General features: G+C 33.0%; 1 protein-coding gene across 3 annotated transcripts in view; it reads left to right on the forward strand.

Moving 5' to 3' along the window:
* mamo (maternal gene required for meiosis) overlaps positions 1–15,788 on the forward strand; it is a 595,590-nt gene that overhangs the window by 100,412 nt on the left and 479,390 nt on the right. For all 3 annotated transcript variants that reach the window (XM_065509714.1, XM_065509713.1, XM_065509718.1), the window contains exon 2: positions 13,571–14,173. The gene's annotated coding sequence lies outside the window, so the exon portion shown is untranslated. The remainder of the gene's footprint in view (positions 1–13,570; positions 14,174–15,788) is intronic.

The following is a 15,788-nucleotide window of genomic DNA, read 5'->3' on the forward strand; positions in this document are numbered from 1 at the left end:
CACGTTTTGCAACATGAAGTTAAAAAATATTGTTGACAGTTTTAAAAAAAAGTATTAATCATCCAAAAAATTTATAATTAGAGGCTCAGCAACATATTGTTTTTTTCTATATAAAAAAAAATATCCAAAAGGTTGAAAATTTCAAATAACATCATAGTAATCCAGAATTGGTTATAATCTAGTTCATTATAAACGGTTTTACTGCATCTAACTCTAGATATTTTGGATAAGTTGTTCAACAACATGTTGATAAGAACAAAAGTAACAATTTCGTTCAAACCAGCTGAGCAACATTTTAGTTTGGCAACATCAAGCAAAGTTTTGGAGACCATCCTAATGTGGCAACGATTTCAAAACTCATGAACTCTAAAAAAGTTCTTTTAAGCTTTTGTTTGAGAGAATTTATATACGTAAGTTTTTATATTTGTATATGTAAATGTTATATACATATGTACGTATGTATAAATATTCAAAAGGATGCTTACAATGTCATCAACCTTCTTTTATTTTCGTTTCATGAATAATGAAAGAAAGCATTACAATTAAATGGTGTTGCTAAAAATTGTATTAAATGATTGGTACTTTTATTTTCAAATATGCAACAATTACTGATAACTTAATAAATTCATTCAAAGTTTCGAAATAATTTTATTTGGTTCCTCGATTTTTTCTTAAAATTTTTTCATATACAAATGATTTGACCACTTCTGTTTTAATTACGGTTTATAGAACTCCAAAAAAATTAAATTCCAAAAAAACAGAGATGAATAGATTTTACCATTCGGAATTGCCAGAGCTCGCATCCCACTCAGCGACAGAAAAAAAACTCTTAAAGGAAAAAACCTAAGCTTTCTTTTGAGAAAAAAGGGTCCATTTTGAAAAAAAAAGTCATAACAAAATTTTTGATTTTGGAAAAAAAAATAAAAAAAAATTTATTTATTTTTTTAATTTTTTTTTTTTCGAAAGACTGAAGAAATAGCAATTATTTTCCTAAGAACAATATGTAATAAGTTACATGGATGAGAAAAAACACCAACTTGGCCAAAATGTAAAATTTTGACCCATTCTAACTCAGAGAGTTCTCGAATGATCTTGTTGAAAAATACTTTGTGAATTACTATCCAATAGAACTATCCTTGGTGTAAATTTCATACTATTAGTAGGAAGACATCGATTTCAAAAGCTGGTTCACTTGACATGAAATCCCCCATAAAAATTTTGAAACACCCTGTCTCTATAAAACTTACAACCATTCATACTTGCCACTGAACTTTTAAGAAACCAAAAAAAAAAAAACATTAATAAAACAACAAAGATAACAAAGCCTGCACAAAAAACTAAGAACTTTTAGTTTTATTTTTTGTTTTGTTTCATATCCAAGCCAAAGAACAATACGGAAAAATCTTGCCAAATTAAAAGTAGCAATTTAAAATATTTTTTACTGCTGCAACTACACACAGATACTCACATAGATACTTACTCTCAGAGAACAACAATTTGCCTTGGCAGTGATACTTTATTTAGTGCCTCACATTCTGTATCATCAACATCAACAATTTGTAAGAATATGATGAACATGAAGTTGTATTTGTTGCAACAAACATATGTTGCATCATGATGACGCTGATGATGATGCCACAATAAAACGTTAAATTTTTCCTTTTGTTTGCATTTGTGTTGGTGTGTGTGTGATTGCGAGTGCGGAGAGAGAGACAATGAACAAAATATTCTTGAAATTTTAACAGGGTTTTGGTTTTTTTCGTGCTGTAGTTTTCAGTTTATTTTTTTGTTGTTTGTGGCACTTAAAATTATTATAAGACAGATAAGTTACAGAAATATTTACATTGAAGTAGAACATACAAATATTCTTTTAAACTCACTCACACACATAGAGAGAGAGAGAGCTTTAATTAACACACACATGTTTACACACATTAGGGTGGGCTCATTTGTAGGGAGCAAATAATTTTGTTGACATTTTGTTATCATCAGGGAAACCGAAAATATGCTCTAAAAAAGCGTTTTAAGCGCTTTAAATATGCAGTAAAAACTTTAAAATATGCTCTTAAAATTTAAAAATATGCTCTTAAAAAAACAAACTTTTACATAATTTATAACCAAAAAATATACTTTAATTTAAAAAATCAATACAATTTATTTCTAAAAAGGTAAAGTAACATAAAATAAACAAAAATAACAAGAACTAAACAAGTATAACAAAAAATAAATACAACATAAAAACAATAGCAACTTAAGTTGGGTATTTTTTGAGGGGTATTTTTTGATGATATTTTATATAAATATAAAGTCACTTCTTCAATTAGGGTTATTATTGCAATAAATTACAAAATGTTGACTTAAATTTTCAAATAGAAATCGTCTATTGGATCTGAAAACATTTTTATACATAGAAAATGTTCTTTCGACATCAATTGATGTTATAGGAGCAAATTTAAAAGATAATATTTCTTTAACAATTGAAACGTTTAAGTTTGAATTAGAACTAAAATTTGATATTTAAATGGCGCTATTATTAAAATAGTGCTTATTTTATATTAAAAAAACCATATATTTTTCAATTTTGAATTTTAAACAAAGGAAGTAAAAACCTGTAACACAACAGCGAAAAATAAGTAAGACAAAATTTGTGTTTGATAAAGTTAAAATATGCTATTAAACAGTAAAATATGCTCTAAAACACAAAAATATGACATAAATATGCTCTTAAAACAAATATATGCAAAAATATGCATTTAAGGGTAAAATATGCAAAAATATGCACTAACAAATCGATGCCAAAATTCTTAAATAGTTCTGAAACGTGTAAATATCTTATCAATGTGCCCTTTAGACTCACCAGAAAAAACATGCATTTGCATATTTTGGTTTCCCTGGTTATCATAAATCTCGTCAAACTTACTAAATATGATATGATGTATCTAAATCAGTGATCGTTAATAGCGTATCGTTTATGATACGTTTTTCGTAAAAATTATCAAATAAGAGACAAAAATCCCTATCAATAGCTGGTCAGATTAAATTAGAGAAATAAAATGAATAACAGGTTATTATAATCCATAATTCATAGTCTCTTTATGCCGACCATTGCTCTAAATTAACTAAGAAAGGATATTTATGGCCTAAAATTAACATTTTCAGAAAATTATCCAATGTTGAATTGGATTTGGTTTTTATACCCTACTTGTGCAGATGTTTGTAACGCCCAAAAATATTAGTCTAACACCCACCTTAAAGTATACCGATCGACTTAGAATCACTTTCTGAGTCGATTAAACGATGTCCGTCCGTCCGTCTGGTTGGCTGGCTGGCTGTCCATGTAAACCTTATGCGCAGAGTACAGGTCGCAATTTTGAAGATATTTCGATGAAATTTGGTACATATTATTTTTTCGGCTCAAGGACCAAGCCTATTGAAACTGGCTGAAATCGGTCCATTATTTCACCTAGCCCCCATACAAATGTCCTTCCGAAATTGGACTTTATCGGTCATAAATGTTTAATTTATAAATGTATCTCCACAAATTGCGCTCCAAATAAGTTTTATATATACAAAATTCATGTCACCAAATTTTGTTACGATCGGTCCATAATTAGTCATAGCTCCCATATAGACCCGCTTCCGAAAATCACTTTAACGTGCATAAATCTCTTAAAAATGTTGTTATATACACAAAATTCAACATAAATAACTTTCATGTAGACATAAATCACACGACCTAATATCATGGTGATAGGTCCATAATTGGTCATAGCCTCCATATAAGGCCCACTTCCGAAAATCACTCAAAAATATAAATTATTGAAATTTTAAAAGAAAAATGTTTTTGCTCTTTTACTTAGTGTAGGGTATTATATGGTCGGGCTTGACCGACCATACTTTCTAACTTGTTTTCTAATCAAAAATGGCTCTTATTGATCAGATCAAGATCACCTATAGGAATGAAACCTAAAATTAAGATCCTCATTAGTTATTTACATATTTATAAATCTGAAAACATATCAAACTTTCGTTGAGAACATACATCCAATTTTTGGGGGGCCAACCTACTGTTTGTCTGTATGTTTATTTATATATGAATTTAATGTTAAATAAAGTTAACAACTGCTTATTTTTGTTATTTTCTTGGCTTATTTAGATGGTTTTAAAATGTGTTTGTTTGTATGTATGAATGATAGTGTTAGTCTTTCACCGAAAGTGCTAATGGTGGTGGTGATATTATGTATACTGGTGGCACGTTGCACGACTGACTGTTCTTTTAGAAGTGAATGAAACGAAAGACTTTCACTATTTTAATTACACGTGCAATAATAATGCTCATACCATAAGATTGCAGCCAGCTTGTTGTTATAGTTTTACACTGAGAAAAATAAATTAGCACTTCTATCTAAACTAACTAACTAAGTTGCAAGGGTTAAAAAGGTTTGCTTGTGACCTATTTCGAGACCCCACAGATTCGCTTCTAAAGGATCGACGTCAAAACTTAAATTTGTATACTCCTCTGCGTAACACGAGGGTGGTAAAAAATGCAAGGAAACACTGGTTTTTGGATAAAAAAAAGTTATTTTATTTTCAACATAATCTCCTTTGAGTTTTTTGTACTCTGTCCTACCTTTCTGAAAATTTTTTATTCCTTTCAAAAAAAGATTTGTCAATGATTTCATCGGTGGAGTCAAATCTCTCAAGAAGAGGGAGCATTTCGTAACTTAATTCATGGATTTGTGTACACTTTTGTTTACCCAATTGTGACCAAACGCGGCACCCATCTTGCGGAAAGATTTCCCAAACCAAGGTGATTATTCAAAAACCACAGAGCCATTTGAGATGTCAATGGCTTCCACAATCTCTCGTACTTTCAATCTCAGATCGGCCAACACCATATTCAGGTGTAGAGACCTCAAATGGGCGTCCAAAACATTCGCTCTCTTCTATGCTTGTACAGCAAAAACGAAATTAAGTAAACCCCTTTGATACCATTGAAATTGATGGTACAGAGTTCCTATAGTATTTATCAAGCTTTTATTTGAGTGATAATTTTTTTCCGCAAAAAATAATGCTTTATGAGCAGACGAAATTAACGTTTTTCCATTTTCTCAAGTTACGCGGTGATCTGCGTGACTGCAATGGCTGTCAAACACAAACTAAATGACGCAGCTTTTTCAAATTTTGACAGGAATCAACAGGAACAGTGTTGTCCTTTCAGTTAATAGCCGGGAAATTTCATTTGAGGCAAATAGAAGTCGGACGCGTCAAGGTCTGGATTATAAGGCTGGAGATTAAAAACTTCCCGACCACTTATTTCTAAATTGCTCTTAACAGGTATTTAAACATGTGGCCGAGCTTAGTCATGATGGAATATTACGGTTTTATGTCTGGCCGAAAATTCTGAGCGTTTTTCGGACAAAGCGAATCAGTTGCGTTCGGTACAGGTTCCCTGTGATGGTCTGGCCAGTAGTTCATATATAGGACCATTATTCATCCCATCAAATACAGAGCATTACCTTAGCTCCATGGATATTTGACTTTGGTGCCGATTCGGCTGGTTGGCCGGGCTAAAAATACAATTTCTTACATTTCGGGTTATTATAATGGATCCATTTTTCATTGCAAGTAATGAATCAGTTCATTATCAGCTTTTAAAGTTTTTCAGCTTCAATTCGTATGGTGCCCAATTTGCCTGCTTTTGAATGAATACTGCTGCTTGCAAATGTTTTGAAATAGCTGCTTGAGTAGCTCCCAATGATTTTAGAAGCTCTTGTTGAGTTTGACAACAATCTTCATGGAGTAAGGCCACCAATTCTTGATATCCCTCAATTCGTAAAAATTGGAGCGAAAATCCCAAATCCTTCGGGGCAGGCAAAATAATTTGGGGATAAATAGGGATCAGATCAGGGTTTTCAAAGCTGCTTTCCATTTTCTGATCCCGGCTTTGGGATTTTAGAACATGTGGCTTTGAAGAAAGTTTTTTTTTTAATAAAAAAAAGTGTAAGGTCATATTTTCTCTTAAAAAAACAGCAAAAATCTACTATTTTTTAAATTTTTAAATTGAAAATCGTTTATTTTTGGATTGATAATTGATATTGCTCTGAAATCTTTTGTATATTATTGCTAATTTATTTCGAGTCCTTTCGGTCCAAAAGTACGGGCTATATTTTTAAAAAAGCGGACCAAGGTATGGCAAAATTTTAAAATTTAAATTTTGAAATGCCTATAACCCGGAAATTATAAGAGATAAATAGCACACGCACGCATGTTTTTTCAAGACCTAGCCACGTTTTCATTTGAAATCGGTTGGGAAACCAAAAAATGGCACGTGTTTAAAAATGTTACATGTCGAAGTTATCCTACTTTGGGCTCCCATAGCGCCGCCTCTGGAGAATTTGTAGGTTCCATTTTAATATATTAAACTCAAATACTCTTTGTCTACGCCCACGTCAAATTTCATCCCGATCGGACCATCCACCAGCCCACTGTGCATCTGTAAATCCCGATTTTTTAAGTCATAGGCCCAATACATTTTTTGATTTGGAATTCTTTCTGATTTCTACAAAATTATCGATATCAAAAGAGCAGGGGCTAAGCTCTCGGAACAAGAAATTGCAGTTTCTATTCGGAAATACTGAAAACTATCGCCGGAATTAATTAATTTTAAACAGGATTGTCATAGGACTTTCATTCGAAAGTGTCCTTGGAATTGTAATGAAAGAAGAAGACTTTTTAATATTTCCAGTTTTAAATCTTTAAGTAAAAAGTTTTCCATGATTTTTTCTCCCAGTGTATCTATTGCCCACAATTGGTTTTGCTGTCTCAAATGTTCAAATATGCGTTTGAAGGTGATTATTTGTTTGTTTTTATTTAAAACATTTTACATTGAACTGTCTTAATTTTTACTCTATTTAACTAAGTGTCTGGTATGAGCGTCTCTCAGTCTGTCTGTCTTTCAATCCATTCGGGTTTATGCCTTATTTTTGTTTGTCTATTTTGTTTGTTAAATTGTCTGGCGGCTGTCTGTCTATTTTACGGTTTTAACTGCTTTTTCATGTACGCACTTAATAAACGTATGCATTCATAAAATAATTGCTTGCATTTACGCCAGCAATTTACCATGCTCAAATAGTTTTTATTACATACTACTTACAACATATAATCAGTGGTCTGAATACAATTGCTTTTTTTAAACCTATCAGTTTGTCATGTCTGTGTGGCTTTCATTTGTGCAACCCTTTCAATTTCATTAAAAACAAACTAATTTTTTATACAAAAAAAAAAATAACCAAGAATACAAAATTATTCTGGAATATAAATGAATGAATTTAATTCAAATTCGTTGTTTTAACGTTTAATTTGTCTATCTATATTTTCTATTATGGAGTTGGTTTTGGTGGTGGTTGTTTTCTTTTGTTGCTTCTTCCTTTCAATTCTCGTATCTTATATGTTTGCTACATGTTGCATGTTCTAATTATAAAATAGTATTTTCCTTCTTGTTGCAACTTCCGTCATTGTGGTTTAAGATTCACTATGAAAGGATAATAAAACATATGTTTGAATGGCGGTACAGAAAACTTAGTTTTTGAAAGTTTTCCTTTCCTACTTTATAACATTCTTCTGTAACTCTTCATTCATTCATTCATTCATTCATTGTTGTATGTAGAATAGCAAATGTATGATTGTTTTAGTTTTGCTTAAGTTTCCTTATAATAATAAAAGTGAAATTATAAATTGTGCACGGTGCTTAAACTATTAAACTCGAAAATGTGTTAAATCTCTGACTGCTTTCTCGAAGAAATTTTGTAATTAGTTTATTAAAGAAAAACTTTAAAAAGTGTAAAAAAACATTCCAAATATTAAAGCTTTAAGCTTAGAGGATACTACAACGTTGAATATCTAAATGTTATCCAAATAGTACTTGAATGAATTTAAAAATATAAATTTTGTTTAGACATTCTATAGAAAAAAAGCTCTTATACTCATAATATTCCATAGAAAATACTGTTAATTGACTTGTAGATGCGGGATTTACAATAGTTGTCGTATCTTTTGAACTCGGTTTTTGTTTTTAATAACTTATATGTCATTTTGAAGGTAACATATCCGTCATTTATTCTCACTTAGTTATAGAACATAATAGTGTAAACAACAAAGTTTTTTTTTCTTCGAAAATTTCGCATTGTGTGCCAACAAAGCGTCATATGCAGGAAGTTTTGCTTTACTTCTTTAATTTGATAAAAAGTGCAGCTGAAGCACACCGATTGCTCAACAAAGGTTATGGTGAATGTGTTCTATCGGTTTCAACGTGCGAGAAATGTTTTGTTCGGTTCAGAAGTGGTAATTTTGACACGGAAGACAAAAATCGTCCAGGCCAGCCAAAACAATTTGAAGACATTATTCTCTGAAGATTGTTGTCAAACTCAACAAGAGCTTACAAAATCATTGGGAGCTACTCAAACACACAGAGAAAACAGATTCATGATAGCAACCGAATTTGCTGCAAATCTAAGGATTCGGTTGCACACATAGAATTAGTTGGTTCCATCAACAGAAAGTCAGTTGACGAAGAAGAATTTCTGTTAAAGATACGAAACTTTTGTTATCCCTTCTATAATATTGTAGCCACAACTGTTAAATTCGGTCACTAAGGTAGAATCATTCGAGTGACAACAAATTCGGTTGCTATCACGAATCTGTTTCCTCTGTGCAGCAATTTCAAAACGTTTGAGAGCAGCAGGATTCATCCAAAAAGCATGGAAATTGGGTACCATACGAATTGAAGCCGAGAGACCTTGAAAGACGATTTTGCATGTCCGAAACGATGTTTGAACGCTATAAAATAAAATCATTTTTGCATTGAATCATTACTTACGATAACCTGAAGCGTAAGAGATCATACGTGAAGCCCGCTCAACCAGCCCAATCGACACCAAAGCCAAATATCCATGGGGCTAAGATAATACTCTGTATTTGGTGGGACCAAAAGGGTCCCATCTATTATGAGCTGCTGAAATCTGGCCAAACCAACACAGGGAATCTGTACCGAACGCAACTGGTTCGTTTGAATCGGGCATTGGCCGACAAAAATTCCCAGAATATGCTGCCAGACAGGAAACTGTAATATTTCATCATGACAACACTCGGACACTTTTTGAAATACCTGTTAAAAACTATTTAGAAAGAAGTGTCCCGTCCTATTACTATTTGTTTCGATAGAAGCTCTCCCTGCGATACGCTTCGCTTTGGAACAGAGTATCCGTTATTGGCTTGAATTGTTCTTGGCCTCAAAAGATGAGCAGTTCTTTTGGCGGGGAATCCATATGTTCCCAGAAAGATGGGAAAAGGTCAAAGATAACAATGTCCAATACAAAGGACTCCACAGCTTTGCTGGCTTAGAAGAACTCTTTTGTTGAAATTTTCCATGACTATTTTTCACAAAGGTGGTGGAATTTCTTTGATATAACATTGAATTTCCTTCTGTAATGGAATGCTGGTTGTGGTCTTGTTGTCATAGGTATTTGATTTCATAAAAAGAAATACATTATGTCTCATACAGTAATTGAATTGCTTCACGGACTGTGTGGCATGTCATCAATATCATTATATTTAGGCAGAAAGAACATGCGATATCGAGTACTGGCTTTATCCTGCCTCAACCTCAAAATCCGCAACAAACAGTGACATCTGGTGAATGCATTTTGGCAAATTTTGATATTTAACAGAGTCATCAGTGTGAAAATATGCATCATCGCTTAGGATGAATTTGCTCGCAAAATCAACAACTTCTTTTTGATGTTCAATAATACATTCAATGAACTCTGCTCGGTGTGCATGGCCATTAGGCTTCTTGCTCCCATTGATCTTCAGGTAGACATGAGCAGGTCTTTAGTGAGTATACGCTTAATGCTTTTTGAAATTTTCAATTCTTGTCCACGACGCCGAATTCATGTTCTTTACTTTCCCCCATACTCTCACGCACTGATTCGATATTAACGTTTTAACGGCTTGTGTTTATCATCTCCAATTGAAATTTCAAATTATTCTCATTACAATTATTCCGTTAATATTCCGATTTTGTACAAAATTTTTTAACTGTTACCTCTAAACTTTCATTTTGAAATATTGTTCAACAATAAAAACGCGATATCCTCTCGTGTGATACTCCATGTTTACTATGCTTAAATTGTGAGCTGTCAAACTGTGTGAACCATCACTATTTTATACAAATGACGGGAAATTAAACTATTTCTTGAACTTTGGGACACCTTTTTGTAGGATAGTGATAGATTATTGTAGAAAATGGCTAGTGAAGCATCGACATTAGCATATCTCTCAATGGAAAAAACGCTATTGTTACAGAAGCTTAATCGCATTGCCAATAAAAGATGGGGAAAAGAGTCCAATGTGTTGAGAGCCGGAACTTAATAGCGGCAATAAGCAGTCATTGATCTCTATGCATAATTTTTCTTCTATTATCCTTCCCTCCCACTGGAGCATAGTACCTCAAGTTTGCAGCTATTACTGCCGCGCACAACTTTTGAAAAATAAAAGAAAAAGAAGAGGATATAACATCTCAACTGCCTCTATTCAGCCTTAGAGATTCTTCGCTCACCAAACTTTCACTTAGAAGACGTGTGAGATAGATTAACCCTGGGGTTTAATCAGATAGATTAACCCTGGGGTTTAATCGTTGATTTCAGTTCTACTTGTATGATCTTCCAAATAGCTAAAGCTTCGTCTATATTGTCCCACAAGTAATATGATCCGAGACATTCGACAGTTGTACTTACATGGGTACGTGGACACAGGAACAATGAGGGCAATTGTATTGCCGATTACTAGGCGGGAATTGGAACCTTGATGTAGGAGGACGAAATAGACTTTATTTGTGCAATCCCGCTGTCAATTTGCAAGGAACTGATACATGACCAGAGACCTGCGCCGACTAAATTTCACGGCGGCAGCGGTTAGCCGGCTGTCAGCCGACTAAAGAGTAAATACTCAAATTCTAAATAATTAAAAATTTAAAAAGTGAAATTCTGAAAATTTTATGAAATTACTAAGGAACTTTTATCATAAACTGGGCTATATACAAGCCGACTTAAGCCGAAAAAAAATTCGGCGACGGTGGCTTTGAAAATTTATCTGTACATGACTCATATTACGAACTTGCTCAAGCAAGTTGGGGTAATGCATCCACCTGTGCCATTACGAGGATGATATGGCCTTCGTTGGACTGTAAGCGCACGTCGTATCTACTTCGACTACAACGAATACGACTCAGCCACATGTTGGCGATGATCACCGGACATTGCACTTTCGGTACTCATGCCGCAAGACTTGGGTTACCTTATCACGACTTCTGCAGAAGTTGTCAGAATGAGGAAGAGACCATCTTACACTTCTTTTGTAATTGTCCGGCTCTGGGTGATCTACGTTTCAGGCTTTTAGGTGAGCGATCCTTTAGTACCCTCTGCGGGTTATCTGTGAAGGAACTAAGGTGCATAGATGCCTTTATCAGGGAAAGCAGAAGGTTGATAAGACCGAACATGCAAATTGCACCTCTTAGGGACCTAGAAACTATTCCATGATGGTCTGCGTTAGTTTCCTCCCTCTTCTACCTATACTCTACTCTTGCAAATTTAACTCTAACTCAATCTATAGACTTCCCTTTTCTCCAAATTCTATTTCTCTTTTCTTTCTGTTTTCATTTTCTTTCCAAGTATCACAAAGGGAACTATTATTGGACCCAAGTGAGCTGTACGAGACAAAGGTTTTATACGGATGCCTGATTACCATACCAATATGATCCGTCGATGTTGTGTGTGAAAGAGTACGAATAGGATAAACATTTGTCATTGAGAGAAAATATGTATGAAACATTTACAGTCTTCCTTTTTTTTAAATTTCTCAAAAACAAGCAAGTCATATTAGATCAGGGTTGCATTTGTATTTGTTAGCTCAAAAACACTAGGTGCTGTTTCAAACACGTCAAGTTTACTTTAGCAAGTCTTGAGTTTATAGAAGAGAGATGAAGAAAAAGGGGGAAATCTTTCCAATCTCCTCTCCTCTCTCATCTACAAACTCAAGACTTGCGCAAGTTATCATCTTTTGTCATACGGATCGTGTAAAAGCAACAGCAAAAGGAATTTTATCACATATTTTGACATATGGATGAATTTTCATTTTATTTTTTTATTCATTTAGTAGTACTTAATAACGCTTTTTTGAGAGTTCTTTTAGTTAATTTGGGAGAGATTTGAATGATCTTCCAAATAGATAAATCTACTTCATTTTCGCTTCTTTGGAAGTTCTTTTTTAACCAGTAATATATTCTTATGTTTCGAAATAGTTTTTATCATAATTTCTCAGAAAATCTTGAGGTTTGATTAAGATTTTCTCTCACAACTTATTACCTAGATACCGGAACTTACTACAAGCTTTTTAAAATTCTAAACATTTCATTTGTTGTTTGCAGAGTCTTGACCCCTACAACACTTTACTATGCAGACAAGCCAGCCTGTCAGCCAGCCAGCCAGCCAACCTTTTACAAACATAAAATCTATTTAGAATTTACAAAAGTCACAAGATCAAACGCATTCCATTATTACGTTCACTCAATGTACAATATTTTGTTTAGCCTTTTTAGACATTTTATTTGCAGTTGTCTGCAAAATGTTTAAGAAAAATTTAATAAAAAAAAAATCCTCAGCAAACTAGAAAAATTGCAAATGTTTAGTAACTAGTAAATATTTCTTACATGTAATGAGTCAAAGTCACAGGTCAACGCGTGTCGAATTAAGTTAAAAAAAATAACACAAAAAAACGTTTGAAAGCAAAAACGTACCAGCCAGCCAACCTCAAACTCAACTCAAAGCGAAACTCGAGTCATGCCACCACTTTATACAACTTCATAGAATCGTAAAAATAAAAAGACAAGACCAGTTACTAAGATGGCAATAAAAAATTCAGTTATAATTGACTATTTAAAAATTGGAAAAAAAAAACTAAAACGTCTGACAGTTAAACTTATACAAAATTATTGCTATTTAACGAAATTATGGGATTTTTTTTTTCAATTTTATTTTAAATATATGTATTTTTGGTCATAAAATTAATAATTTTATTAAAGAGTTTAAAACCTAAAAGTCTGGCTATGAGTTTTACGATTTTTTTGGAATATAAATTTTAAAAATTGTTTGTTGTCTAATAAAATAATGTGCACATTGTTTTTCTAGAGAACTTTTTCAAGAGAATTCAACTTAAGTTGGGATTAAACTGAACGCTATTCAATTTTTGTGTTGACTATAGCAGTAGTAGGCATAAAGAGAACATGGATTTTGAAGCGCAATAACGTGTTATGCATTTCCTTGCTCTTTTCTAATCTGGATTTTTATTTGTAATTTGAAGAACTTCGTTGACATTTGTGCTGTTCGGCCCCTGGTGTCTATAAGTGCCGACCACTGCTCTATAGGAATATTTGAAAATACAAATTATTTTTTATTTTTTTTTTAAACGTCAATATCCCAAAACTAATAATTATTTTCTTCTTCTCTCTTTCCAGGACTTTGTTATCAAAATTCAAAATTTTCTTTTCGCAACAAAAGAAACAACTAAAATAACCACGAGAATAAAAAAATAAATAAAGTGAAAACAGCAAATTTGTTTGGCTTAAATTTCTTGCTAAAACATCAACAAACCAACCAACCAACCACTTCACCACTTGGACCAGTCAAAAAAGTCAATTTATTAGAAAAAAAAAATATTAGAAAAAAGTGTTAAAACTTATTTTAAGTTCTCTGAAAAAAATCACACTTTTTGGCCCTAAACTCTAACATTTGAAACGAAAACTATTTTGAATTAAATAACTATAATTTTTTTTTGTTGTTAATTTGAATAAAAGCGTGTATATTGTTGTACGAGTAACGAGGACGAACTGTAACCTAAAATCGAGCGTGTTTGAAAGTGGACGTTAAGAAAGTATTAAGTGTAAATTTTAAGCAAAAGTGCAACAACGTGTAACCACCAGATCACAAGTGAGTGTTAAACAAAAGATCACACAGAGCCAGAGTAACGGGGAAGCGAGCGGCAACAACGGCCAAGATAAATAATTATCTTATGGATTGCTGGACGGGTAACGCCCGACTGGCGAGTGTTTTAGTTTAAGGTGAGTTTTTTTTTTAAAAAGAATTTTTGTAACAGTTTTATTAAATTTATTTTATTTTTGATTTGAAAAATCACTTCCTTGATAATGAATTCTATCAAGTGGTTTTTGTTTCTTTTTTTCTTTTATCAAATTTATCAATTGTGGTCATTTGTGCCAGAGCAAAAACTGTGTGAAGTAATTAAATATTTTTTTGCATTTGTGTTTAACAATCACTGTTTTATTTAGTTTTATATTTTTCAAGACAGATTAATGCATCTGTGGTAGCAGACGCAGTGACTGGTGATAAGTGCTACAAAGTTAAAAAAAAAATTATATTATATTGAAATTTCAAGGCGTTCTTATACCTGGCAGTCCATGTAAATCTTGTGCCCAAAGTTCAGTTCGCAATTTTGAAGATGTTCTTTTCGTTAATGGAATGAACCTTCCTGCCAGGTTACATGATGAGCGAGCTGGACTTTTACAGAGTACTTGAAATACGACCTTCTCTTTCCCAGTCTTCCGATAACTGCAACAATAGCCATTGACCGATTATCCAATAAGCCAGAGAATGTCTCTCATTATTTTTGGGTTATCGTGATCTGCAGGTATCCAATATGAGCCAATTATTTTCAGTCTGCAAAAACCAAGAAAGCAACTTCAAAGTAATAGCAGATAAATGAGCTTGTCTTGATAAACCCAAGATCATTGCTAACATTATGTTCTGGATAACATATTCCTGGTGTGTAGATTATGAAGACTAAGTTCAATGGAGTGTTCAGAGCGTGCAAGGGACTAGTATGTAGTGCACTTGTCATCCAAATGCGTATCATAGCGTTCCAAAATAACAGTGATTCATATTTTTTATTCGACCATCGATCGCAAAGCCTTATTGATTGTCAATTGACTTGCTAAACTATTCATAAATATGTCCACTGGTTCTAAAGATCAAAGAGATTAATTTGTATTTTTAAATGACTTTCGCTCTTCTAAAAGTTGTTAAAAAAAACACATAGGACTTCTTGTTGATTTGTAAGACGTTAGAAGTATTAAAGTTCACAACATTGATCTTTATATTAAACAGAATCGTTTCTGTTTTGTTTGGATTTATTCTTAGCCCATTTAAAGAGCTTCCACAGTGCATTGATCATCATATCGCTAATCATATCTATAAACAGCACTGATAACAGCACATCATCCGGATATGAAACGACTTTTTCTGCTGTATCATTCAGTTTTACATAGTGGAAATCCTGTGGCATTCATCTTCCATCTGATTTTGACTTTTCCCCAAGATGATTCTCGTTTCCAACATATACGCTAACCAGATATATTTCTCAACACTTAGATTTCTTGGAGCCCATGGATTTGCAAAAGTTGTCACATTATTTAATTAATGTATGTTCCTTGATCTCGAACGAAAAACAAAGCGAATGAAAGTTAGTCACTCAATGTCAATTGAATATGGATCCCTCTATATCGAAACATTTATTTCAACTATGAAAAAGTTGGGTTAGGTTTCGTGGGCAGCAACTCTTCAACGTACTGTCTTGGGTTCATTCGGCATATCGCATTTCTATATTGGACCAAAGCACTCGAAGTGATCCATACAAGAAGGTACGTTTAACCTAGATGTCGT

This window comes from Calliphora vicina, chromosome 4, assembly GCF_958450345.1.
Source record: "Calliphora vicina chromosome 4, idCalVici1.1, whole genome shotgun sequence".
NCBI lineage: Eukaryota > Metazoa > Arthropoda > Insecta > Diptera > Calliphoridae > Calliphora > Calliphora vicina.